This window comes from Charadrius vociferus, unplaced genomic scaffold, assembly GCF_000708025.1.
Source record: "Charadrius vociferus isolate BGI_N301 unplaced genomic scaffold, ASM70802v2 scaffold610, whole genome shotgun sequence".
In the NCBI taxonomy this organism is placed as follows: domain Eukaryota; kingdom Metazoa; phylum Chordata; class Aves; order Charadriiformes; family Charadriidae; genus Charadrius; species Charadrius vociferus.
Genome location: NW_009646437.1, coordinates 473,641 through 486,727, shown reverse-complemented (window position 1 = coordinate 486,727; position 13,087 = coordinate 473,641).

Here is a 13,087-nt window from a genome sequence, read left to right as displayed (position 1 = left end):
TCCAAGCTGGGCTGTGCTGGACTATGTTTGCTCCGGTTCGGTGGAAGCCCTGCTTTGCACTGGGGCTGTGGCCTCTGCAAGGCAGAGCCTCCTCATCCTCTTCCTGACTGCTCAAGGTCAGACCCAGAAATCCACTGCCCTCCACATGGGGCATGCCAAGAGGCAGCAATCTTTACCAGCTCCCTGTCGCTGCCTCTTGGCCCTGGCCCCAGAACTGGCTGACACTCATTTGGCAATACACCCTGATTTCATGCCTCCCTGCTCGAAGTCACAGTAGAGAGACAGAAAAACAAATGGGCCATAAGAGCAAAACCTCTCTCTTCCCAAAACATAAGTCTGTGCGTAAGAAGAGCCTCTGGTGCATTTGTATGAGCTTAATGCATGAATCAATTGAATGAACAGCTCTCATTTAATGAACACAAGAGATGCATCTCCTTGGCGCATCTCCTCTCCCCTCCAGGACAGATTATCACAAGCAGAAAGCAGGATTTAGATCCTTGGTCCTGTCCCATGAAGCCCTACCTTCCTTCCCTGCTCCAGTCTCCCTGGTTGCTTCTTTGTGTCACTGGTAGTCTGAAATTAGAAGCTGCTGTCTCATTTGGCTGGTAATTGTACCTCCTTTAAAGAGGAATCTCGTTTTACAAAAGTTCAAGAACTGAAGAAAAGTTTATCCTGGTTAGCAAGTTTGTTATCTTCACCACGCTGACTTAAAGCAGTTCAAAATGAATATGGCACGTATATATGATGGAAACACTCTGTAAGCTTGAAAGAGGCTTGAAAGCTGTATTTACAAAGCATATCCTAAGCACTACGTGAATACACCCTTTCTTTAAAATATAGCGGGTGGGATCCAAAGAGCAGATACATTTACAGGTACAAAGACAGGAGATGATAACTTTTGTTAAGAACTCAGACGTGGAGATATAATTCTCACAAACTGGTGTTTGAATCAACTGTTTTGTCTCTCCAATGTAACCGTATGTCACACATTGTCATCATTTGGGTAAAAGCATTTCTTTGAGTGACAAAATTGTAAATCCACTTAATAGCCATGAGACTCATGTTGCCTCGTCTTTTCCTAGCTTTATCCCATATGTTGCTATACCAGCCCACTTGGATGAGCAACTGGCTATTTTAGGTGTGTACGTTGTAAGATCCTAAGTGTACTTTTCAAACTCTACTTAAACAACAGAGCACTAATGACATATGAGGTGCAACACGGAGAACAGCAGCTGTCAAAAATATCAAAACCAAACAAGCTCAGCCCATTTTTCTTGGTGACAAAGACACAGATGTTGAAATACATTCATATTTACATCAAATATTTATCACATACTGGAATGCCTCAGTTTGCAGAATACATAAGCATCATTCAGCACACATGATTTCTCTCACTGCCACTTTATACTGGCAACCAGGCAAGCCCCAACATACAAACACTGTTTCTTTTCCTCTCCGACACTCTGCAGCTGCTGCATTTATGCAATTTGCTATACAGTATATCTCATCCCAACGGAAAGCGCCTCTGATCTCTCTCTCCAGAGGCAAGGCACAGCCCTAACACCCCCCAGATGTGTGCGCTTCAGGGGAACCAAAGGACTTTGGGAGGCGGCAGGTGAGGACGGTGGGAGACCAGGATTGTGAAGCATCCTTCCCATTCTGCCTGCTACGACACCTGGAACACTCCCACCAAACCCAGGTCGGGCCACCTTGTGCAGCCCACCGAGCACAGGAAGAGGTATTGTTCAGTGCCACGGTGCAAATGTGGCCAAAATGCCCCAGAGGAAGCATTGTGGGACTGGCTGATCAGTCCCTGCTGTATTCCTGAAAAGGATGCACTGAAGCTAAAGAGGCAGCTGGGGTGAAATCTTGTCCTAATTATGTTAATAGGAGTATTGTCATTGTCTTCAGTGGAGCTAGGCTTTCTCTGCAGGGAACCTGCCAGAAAATCCCAATACCCATTTGTATTTTCCTATTTCAGGATGAAAATTAGGTACAGCACGTATTTCACCCACTGGTGTACGGCTGTCACCGTGGAAACCCTGTTCAATAGAGTGTGAAAAGTTTTACAGTATTGGCTGGGTTCATAAGAGTGTTGAGTACCATTTTTTCCCCATTAACTTTATTAAGAGTACTATCATTCAAAAATTAGGCTACCCATGTGTGTACAAATAGCTGTAATTATACACATAGCTGCTACATACGTCTTCTGAAACAAATCCTGTACTGTATTTCTCAATTAAATTCCAACATACCATGATGACAGAACAAGAACTTCTATATTTTTCCAAGCATATACTAATTATGCTTTCCATTGCAACATCCTATGAGTAGACACTGCCCCATTTTGCAAATGGGGACAGCAGGGTATCCAGGAGTCTCAGACCTTGTCAAAACCATGCAGCCAAGTCCTGGCAGATTCAGGAATGGAATCCATGAGTCCTGACTCTTTAGTTCCCCTGCTCTGATCACCAGACAACACTCCCTTCCTCTGAAATAGGCTATTTTGATTGAAAACAGATGGTGTACATTTTTGGCACAGTGTTTTAACTATATTAAAATGCTCTGAATGAATATGTGCTTATATCATACCTATATATGTATACATGTATATACATGCATGCTACATCTATGCATACAGGAATAGGTATGAGTTAAGGATATATTAATTTACATATATCGTATGCAAATGTAATGGATATGCTGAAAGATACTTAAGTGCAGCTGGACAGCTGACATACCTAAACACATCAACTGTATTCTTCGGTGGTATTATGATTACACATTATGTATTCTCTCTCTCTAAGCAACAGTTTTTACATTGTTGATGGAATATACACTTTGATGTAATGCACATATTAATGGTTTGTATCATTTCATGAGAAATTTTAGTGTAGTTTCAGTAAGGGATGAATCACACCCTTTCTCATTAGCTCCAGGACCTATCTCCATCCTAGCTTGAAGAATGCATTAAGTGGGACCCTGCCTGCATTTGTAGTGTGGGTTTTTTCTGCAACTGAATTGCTATGTCTTAAATATCATGCTTATCTTTTGAATTTGCTCTTTCTGTCATTGCCCCTGCATTAAATCTTCTCTAAACAGTTTGTTTCCAGCTAAGGACTGGCAAATCCTGTGTTGGACTCGCTGCTTGTCAGGATTAAGATCTTCCCACGCATCACACCCTGGAGGAGATGACAAGGGCCAATTTTTAATTATCCAATTCTTTGCCTGGTCACCTGCAGCCTTAGGTCAGGTAAAGATGGTTTATCATATCAGCTGGCAAACAGCTCAGGAGATCTTTCCCATGGTTGGACTTGTGTCACTTGCTGCGTCCTGTGCATCCCCAGCAAAGATGGGAGGGTGGGCCTTGAAAGCTACTCACATGGGATACAGCCTAGTTACAACCCCCTTTCCACAAACCCCTTTTCCACAACCTCTTCCCATTGACTGTATTTCCATTTCTTCCATTGGTTGACTGGATTTTCCCCTTCACTTACCGCAAAAGAGGTAAGGAAATAAGCCTTCAAATCCACAGTTATGCAGGGGGAGTTGAAAACAGCTCATTCCCCATGGGTGCTAATCCTTTGTCTGCACGTTGGCCCCAGCTACCTCACGCCTTATATGCACAGAAAGTGAGCCAGAATTGGGGGTGAGATTAGAATTTGGGAATTCTATCCTTGCAGAAAGGGGAGCCTGAATAAAAGTAGTTATTTTGGTCTGTGCTAATTCCTGCCGGACTGGCCCGTGAGTGCGCAACAGAAAAAGGAAATATCGCTGATACTCACTGCTCTTCAGTCTTTTTTGATTCCAAATCTGCAGAACTCAGGAATCAGGAAATGCCTGCAGAAAGGTTTTGAGGAGGTCACAGAAACAGAAGTATGTTACAGTGCTGCTTTATCTATGGATAAACAAAATATGGCCGCTTATTATATAGAAAAAAGAGTTTATTCTCTTTCAGAACTGTAGCTCAAAGTCCACAAAAAGGGACACTTTCATTTTCTGGTTTCACAAACAATGCAGTAACGTAATATTAAAATCGCCACAATTGGGCTTACAACATCAGCTAACAGCTGAGCTGTACGAGTGAGCAGGAGAGTACCTTCCTCAGCTCTTATCTTGCATAGGATGGATTAGCATGTTTATATTTTCCCATCCCTTTGTTGTGCTACACAACTAATATTCTGGCACAATCTATTCTTAGTAAAGATTCTTTACACTAATTTCCTCTGTATTGAAAGATACAGCAAACATATGTACTCAGGATAGCTTTCTTGCAATTCAATACACTAAGCTGTTTTGCTCTAACTAACTTTGCAAAATGTAATATAAATTTCCAAGTAGAAAAAGCGTTAAAAGAAAAGTCTGTTCTTGCAAACTGTTCTGTGGAAACCAGGCCTCTCTCCTATCAATAAAAAGGTCTCCACAGTGACACCCTTGCCCTTTCTCTATCCACCTTCTGCCAGGTAGGAGTCAAGAGAAATGCAAAACAGCCTTAAAAGCTCTGTATCTGATCAAAGGAAATTCTCCCAGCATAGGCTTTGTTCCAGCTCCCTTTTAATAAGCCATTGCAAAGGGGGCTGAGTTAATTGTCCAAGCTGCTGTACGGCATGAAGGCAACAGCCTGGACAAAATCTGCTGGATTCACCTCCTACAGCAGCCCAGTGCTGGGAGGATGACGAGGCTGCTTGAAGGTAACACAGCCTGAGCCGTTCTGGGCTGCTGGTTGCGTGCAGCGCTGGATCTTATTCCATTGGTTTCTGTGGGATTCAGACTACACTCTTGCCCTTTAAAGTGCAAGTGGACTCTCTGCTAATAAGCTACCTGATGTTTTTCACGAATACTGAACAGAGTCCAGAGACTAAAGAAAAATCATAAGGAGAACGTAACACGCAGTATATACCCAGTGCAGAAGCTTGTGTTCTCTACAGCACTTTTTCCCTTCCGTGATGTTCTGAAGTGTTTTTTCATGTTCCCTCATTATCTTCCTATCTCTACCAGTCAGAATAGATACCCTATGATAAACATGTGCAGGAAACTAAGCCCCAGAACAACTCCATGATTAGCCTGAGACTACTTGGTGAACTGGCTGGAGATGGGAAGACTGCCGAGCTCTCTCAGTAATCCACCCTTGGCCCCAATTCAGCAGAGCACTTAGGTACTTGTTTAACTTGAACAAGATACTGTGCTTTACTGTGAATCACAGACCTTTTTATTATTATCACTTTTACTGCAGGGTGAGGGAATTAAGTCTCAGGAAAGGCCTTGAAGCAAACAGGAGCAATAAATTCAACATCCTGAGGCTCTGCGCCCTGGGTCTGTCAGAGTCCCTGACCAGAAGGAGGATGAGGTTCAGAGACCGTGGCCCAGCTCATGTCCTCCTCCTGTAGGAGACAGCAGTGAGATCAGTGACTGTAGGATCGCTGCCGTGTAGAGCTGTGCTAGCCACAGCTGGCAGCTAATTATACATCCACTAGCCACTTTCTTCATTATTCAGTCAAGTAAGAAAATCTTCATTTTGTTGGACAAGCCAAAAGAAGAGCTAATAACTGCTGATGTCTTTTTTTTTTTTTTGAGAATGCACAACTATGGCTATCGCTTTTCATTGTAAAAGTACACACCTTTTCTTTATAAGATCTTTAAAAAAATTTTTTTCATTACCTGCATGGAAACCTAATTTTTACAGCCTCTGAAATGAAGCCCTCCTCTTCAGGAGAGAGCCAAGAAATCGATCGCAGCAAAGGCTGGACTGCAGGTGATGACTCTAGCTGGACCTTGCTTCCTCCTGATGCACCACACATGGAAATTGTCTGTCTTCTGAGAAAACTGTGCTGGTCTCCATGTCTGGGGAAGAAAAGGTTTGAGACTTATCTGTATTATGATTAATGTTTCTATGGCAGATAAATACATTACTCAACTGAAGTTTTACAAACATTCCATTTTATGTGATGATTTTAATTCAATTACTGTGTGCTTTGGCATAGCTTGGAGATGTTAAGGGGAGGCAGCAACATCTCTGTGGTTAAGGCTGAAGCGAGCTTCCGTTATAGCACCCTGTTTCCATCCCTTCATCAGAACTTTGGCTTGGAAAGCTGGTTGAGTCTGAAGCTTGCCAGGTGTATTTTAGTTACTTTTGTGAAAACTTGAGGAAAATCAGCCAAATGACTTTCAAGTTACGGGTTGCTAAAACTTACTCTGATTGGAAATATTTACTTTTAATTAGTATTTTTAGTCCTTGTTTTCAGTTTGATTGATTGAGTTGAATTAATGCAGTCCATAGCAACGCTCCTGCCTTACGAAAATTTCACTGTAAGTGTAATTCGCCACAGCTGAATGACTGTGACTGTAGAACAATGTCCTCTTCCTGACCCAAGTGTGCCCTATTATGAGAAGTTATTGTCCCTGACCCTGTCTCTGATGCTTGTCTTCGCCCATCCTGGAGACTGTCCCTCTTTTTGATGTCTTGGGAGGACCAAGTGAGCCGCAACTTATTTCAGACAAGGCGAACTGGGTTACTTTAAACAATTCCCTAGTGATTCATTGATAACCTCACTCTCTCGCACTAATGCAGGTAGGGAGCACTCATGCTAGCAGATGTGCTCTCATTTCTATAAGAACAGTTACCTTCACCAAGGGAGCACTATTAATAAAATGAAGCTGTACCACTGGCCAGCAGCTCCTTCCACAAGTACAATTATTTCCAGTGCACAGGCCTTGCTATCCACACACGAGGATCTGAGCCAGTGCTATGTTCACATTTTTGATTAAGCCAGTGCAAATATTTGTCTTTCTCTACCTCAAAAAATACTTGGAATCACACTTCCAACCTTTCCATATAATTAAATCCTCTTAATTTGTGCATTGACAGTTTACAAAGAAAAATGGTTGACATTGTGCAAAGATATAAACCACTCTCATTATTCATAAATCTGAGTCCAAACAGTTTTGTTTGGTTCAGAAGGAATTATGAGTTCATTTATGTTCTTGCTGAGATTAAGAAGGCTTTTTTGGCATTGGCTTGAGGGGGATGATGACTGAACACTACACAACATTTTGAAATCGTCTTCCATTGCCCATTTCTCTTCAAGATTTTCTTCTCTTTGGGAGGTGACCTAAAGTTACCTGCTAAGTAGCAAGAGGTCTTTATTTACAACAAATGCTTTCCACAAGTCTCTCAAGTTTTACAGAGCACTTGATTTTTCTACTAGTTTTCATTGCAGAAGGAATCAATCCACAAAATGTAGTACTGGCAAATAATAATCTAGTCATTGTTAGTGCACCATTGCCATCACCTGCTTAAAATGTGATGACTGATTGCAAATTTAATCCATGAAGAGAGAGATGGGGCTTGTTGCTCTCCATCTAAACAAAATTCAGCAAACAAACTCAAAATGCTAATTGCTGATAAGCCACAGTATTGTGATTTCAATCCACAAACCATGATGGAGGTGACTCTTCACATTAAGTGTCCTACCTCTGATTAAAACACTGACTGCTGTCTGAATTGCAACTGTCATCGTCTGTATCTATTTCCCCAAAGAAATACATATTTTAGAGCCTTGTTGCTGTTTTGCAATTTTAAAGTTAAAAATAAATAACGCGTAAAATAGAGGCACCGCTGTTTTCAATATATCAGTGTTCTTTCAATTAAAATTCAAATAAACCAAGATACTACTTTAAAACAAAAACTGAATTGGTCTGACTTCTAATCTGAAAACTCCACAACCTTGGGGAAATTGAGATCAGTGTGTGATCTCTCGCGCTTCCTTTTGTAATGAGCTGGGCACTCTGAGCCTTTCTCTGACGTAAAGCTAATCCTGCTCAATCCACCCTGCGCTCACATTCCAAATTATGCTTCTTGCTGTGCTTGTTTTCATCTAAGTGCAGAATTTGCTGTTTTTCACAAATAAGCATTTTTCCCCCCTCTCCCTCTTCCCAAGCTTCCCTCCCACTCTCTTGCCAAACTCCCTGCCCTTGGCTTCCCCTTTCTAAATCACTCTTCCTTCCCATATGATCTCCAAATTAATCATCACTCTCCCTCCCTCTCTCCTCTCTATCCCATTTTTCCTCACTTCACCCTGTTTCCTTCCCCTGTCAAAGATCTCTTAGTCACAAGTTTCCTCATTCCTCATCTCTTCCATCATTGCTAGCTATTCATCTCCAAGTGTACCCTTTTTTAAAAAAAATCGATAATATAGTGTTGAGTGTTCACCAGCAGAAGAGGTACTAGTTTTAGAGGAACAGATACCAAAAGCCTTGATTATGATCAGTAGAAACAATGAAACATTGCAAAGAGAGTAGGTTTAGAAGCAGCTCTCATGCTGAGTTATTGCAATTGTGAGATGAGCAACACTAGTTTTGTATAGGCATCAGACAAATAATCTAAATGTATCCACTTTTCTTTTGAATCAATGGGTTTTCTTGCTGTGCCTTGTGTTGTGGTGGCAGAAATTTGCATCCATCCAGTTTCACAAATAAATACGTGGTCTTCCCAAGAACTCTTCAGTTTGAAAAGCCACTTGACCTGAGAAAGAGTTCTACCTCATTAAATAGCTTCATTTAAGGGACTGAAGCATACTTTTGAATGTGGCATAACACGGGTAACAGATTCAGGAGACAGTGAAAGAAAACTTCAGTGCAGATAGAGGAATCCACAGGAGAGAACTGGACTATGGAGGGACTAAACGCTTGAAAAGTTGTAGACATTATACACTACAAAAACAAGAGAGAAAAGAAAATAAAAGAACAGTCTTAGATTTATGTTACTGAAGAAAGGAAAGTAAAAAGATGCGCAGATTGCTACACAAATGGTAATTAAGCTTTACAGCATCCCTAGGAGCTTTGGCAGACTTGGTCCCACTTTTACAGGAAAAACTGACATATTGGTAGATGAAACAGCATTGTCAGAGTGCAAACAGGGTCCTGTTTGGAGGCCAGCATGAGACGTGATTTTGGCCAATTCCTAGTTTGAATCATAAAAGCAAGATTCAAAATAATAGTAATTTCACAAGCTATAAATGTAATTTCATTGCTTCCTCTCCTCTTCTTCAAATGGAGAGACTATTTTGTTTCTGTTCAGAGCACAGCACCACTGGACACTTCAGCGGGGCCAAAAGCATTTCATGTCTTCACAGAAAATTCTGTCCTGGTGGTGGCTACGTTCTCATTAGTTTTAAATGAAGACTAAAACCAGGGGAGTGAGGCCGATACAGAATCAGTGAAGTGAGATCAGTATGATGGAATTTGTCTCTGAGGTAAAATTAGTCAGTTCAGCCATTTACAGAAAATCGTTAAGGCTATAAATAAGACTCCAAAGACCAATAAAAGAAGCACAAGGGAAGAGCAAGATAATTCCATATTTACAATATCTATATATGCATACACATTTATGATCATTGTTTTGGGATTAGGTAAATAATAAGCATCAATTTTGCCAGGTAACATTTAGTGCTTGTACTTGGACTTGTCTGTAGACCTCACAGGAGAAATAGGTCTTGGCAAGACAGAGAGGAAAAGAGTAATAGATTTATAAGTCTTTAAAAACATTAAAGCATGTTACTAAATGCATTCTTATAGGTACTGTTCTGCGATAGCCATTAGTTTCAGTGAAGAGACCTCTCTGTCCGCTGGGATTGTCTACCCCAGTAGTAAGATTTATGTGAAACTGCAATGCTACAGATAATAGAACAAGTTTTGCCCACTTCACACATGGAAGTCTTCGGTGTCATCCTAGAGTGGAACCAATGTGTGCTCTGTCTGCAGTCACCTGCAGTCTCTTACAATAACCTACGTTATTATTATTGTTCAGATGACAGCCATAGGACCCCTTTCCAAATGGTACCATCATGTGTCTAAATATACGTTCTCGATGTACATGCTGGTATTGTTTATGCATAGAGTGCTGCCCAAATTTTCCTCAGGAGATGAACTGCTATGTCCGTAAAAACAAAGTATGTCTACAAAGTAAAGTTTTGGAGAACAGAAAAGCCTGGATGCAAAATTTTGTCAACATATAAAGGCCACTCTTGAGTGTCTGTCCCTAAGCACGTAACAGATCTATCAGTTGCAAGCATTTATTCATCTGTAGGGGAAGTGTATGGGATTTCCCTCAACTTGGGTGTCCGTCTCTTTTCCCAAGTAACAAGTGACAGGATGAGAGGAAACAGCCTCAAGTTGCACCAGGGGAGGTTTAGATTGGGTATTAGGAAAAATTTCTCCACTGAAAGGGTTGTCAAGCATCGGAATAGGCTGCCCAGGGAAGTGGTTGAGTCGCCATCCCTGGACGTATTTAAAAGACATGTAGTTGTGCTGTTTAGGGACATGGTTTAGTGGTGGACTTGGCAGTGCTAGGTTAATGGTTGGGCTTGATGACCTTAGGGGTCTTTTCCAACCTAGGCGATTCTATGATCCTATCACTTTAGAAATGGTTTACGTGCCAAAAGCAGATATCTGCAATATTTCACCCAAACCAACCAATCTCACGTCCCTGGAGAGAAAAGGCTATTTACTCTATTATGCTAACATTAAGTATTGCAACACTCAACATACACGTTGTTAATACATAAACTGTATTGTTTCAACTGTATCCTCCGCATTCCCCACTATTCCCTGTGTTGCTATCAGCTTGCTTAATTTATTGTAAGATATAAATTCCTTATTATCATTAGTTACTTTTTAGGTACCGTAAACATCTGTAAAGCTTAGCAATAAGAAGCAAATATTATTGTGATATTATTAAAATAAGAATGGGGTGAAACAAACATAAGATAACTAGAAAAGATAATGGGGTATGTTTGTACAACTTGGGTGTATTTTTAGGACACAGTCTATCTTAATGACAGAACATACAAGAGGGAAAGAATTTCTGAGTGTTACCCTAAGTTCTTTTGCCGGTTTTCTAAATACTCTGGACCAAAGTCTCTCTTGCAGTCTCTTATAAAACAGAGAAAATATTTTTCCATCCCATGGGAGTATTGTGAGAATTACTCATCTGGTACATAGATAATTCCCACCAAATAAAAATGCCGCTAGTCATTGTTGGTATTACCTGTTCCTCACAGCTTCTGTGACAGGACGGCTGACTGCAGCCCAGTGGCCGTATCACCAGTTGTTGTGGGACCACCTATATATTTTTGGACCGGCTATCAAATGAGTAGAGAATGAATAATTCCTGGGTTTTGTGTTCAACAGCAGCTTACATAGCATGTTTTTAATAGAAAAATGTGTTGTGTGCCTCTCGTAGCCTCACTCAAGCTGAAAGCACGCTGAAAAGAGCTGGCTTGATGTGCAACTTCTGTCAAGCGGTGCTGACAGAAACAAGGGTTCAGCTTTAAAACCAGAAATATAGGTAAAGTGAGTGCCTTTGCTAGGTATCCTTCCTTGTTTGCAAACACTTGGTCTGTGATTAAAACGAGGAAAGACTTCATTACTGGCTGAGGAAAACACAGTAACCTAAGTAAATAAGTGAAATATCCACACCCATCATATCTCTGGCAGTGGTTCTTTAGTTCACTTCCCTACCAAGTGGTGCCAAAGTCCAAGGAGCTAACATCCCTTTAACTCTTTGTCTTCCCCCTTTTTTCTCCGCAAGGCTATTAATGGTTAATGTATGATCAGGATGAACTTGGCTGATGTGTCTCCAACCCCTATAGGAAGTGCTATCTGATCTGGTCCACCTACCCCGGCAATAGCAATTTATTTTTATTGCTGTCATCAAGCGTCCCCCACCCCCAGCTTCAATCCCGATTTCCACAAGTTCAGCGCAGAGCCAGCAGGAAATACCTTACTCGCGCTGTAAAACCGCCTGTGTGCCACAGCTTCGCAGCGGGCTCCTACCGCAGAGGCGCTGCGGCGACTCGTGCAATGAAGACTTTACTAGACGAGAACCAGCACCACCCCAGAAGCTTGCACAGGGCTCACGTCATACCAAGGGTGCACCCCAGCATGGGAAGGGAACCCCTTCCTTGTCCGTCTTCTCAGTTTAATTCTATCTTCTACCCATCACAAACTCACTTAAACTTTTAGTAGTTTCTTGGGAGGGTTTCTGCATAAAAAGCTTTCAGAATTAGATTCTCTGTGCATTTTTTCATTCACCAAGAGTTAGTAGGAGAATTTCTTCCTCTGAAAGGCCACTGCCCGGGCTGGTGGATCCCCTTCCCAGGTTCACAGACAGAAAGCAGCATCTTCCCAGCCTGTCTGCTCTGCCTTTTCGCTCGCATGGGGCAGGAGGCACTGTCCTCTCTATCTTTGCACCAGTGAGTTTATAGGTAGTTGAGTGACTCTGAGCAAACATATGGGACTTCTGTTTAATCATATGGTGTATTTCGTCTTCACAGGTATACAAGACTGTTGATGTAGGTTGTATCAGCTGGTAAAAAGGCCAGTTTAAAAAACCCCTACAGGATAGATACTTGTTACAGCAAAACCCAGCTGAGGGTCTTCTGTTGGTTATCAAAGTGTGGGAGTAGATGCTGGAGCCGTTTCCATCCCTGGAGCTCCGGCAGATGCAGGATTTGGTGTGCTTTTGGAGAACGCTGAACTTCACCGATAGCCGGTGTCCCTTGAGGGCTGCACTGCCTTCCTCCCACTTCACCCACCTTCTGAGGAAGGGCAAGCTGAAGTTACGGGTTGACTTACAGACGACATTAACCTGAGCGCAACACCGCATCCCTTACACCTTCTGAGAGGAGAGCTGCCACCATGCGCTGCCGGCCGGCTGCCATTTTCCACCTGCCACCATGCGCTGCCTGCCAGCTGCCATTTTCCACCCCGCAGGCGGCCCTGTCTCAGCACCCAACGAGCTTGTTCCTTCCACGCGTGGCACAACGGATCCCTCAGGGAGGGAAGGCCCCTCACACGCGGGGATGTAAGCACCACGAACCACCGCGTTTTCTGTCACGTTTTTAGCCCTCAAAGCCGGAGGCGGACCTGGAGCTCGGTGCTAAAAGGCTCGGTAGGGACAGCTGTGGAGAAGACACACCAGGCTGGGTACTGCTCCCCCTGCCCTTCAGCCCGCCGGCCTTAATGAGGCCGTGTTTTTTAATGAAAGGAGTAATTACCAGGAGACGAGCCGGCAAGGCGGCGGGGCCGG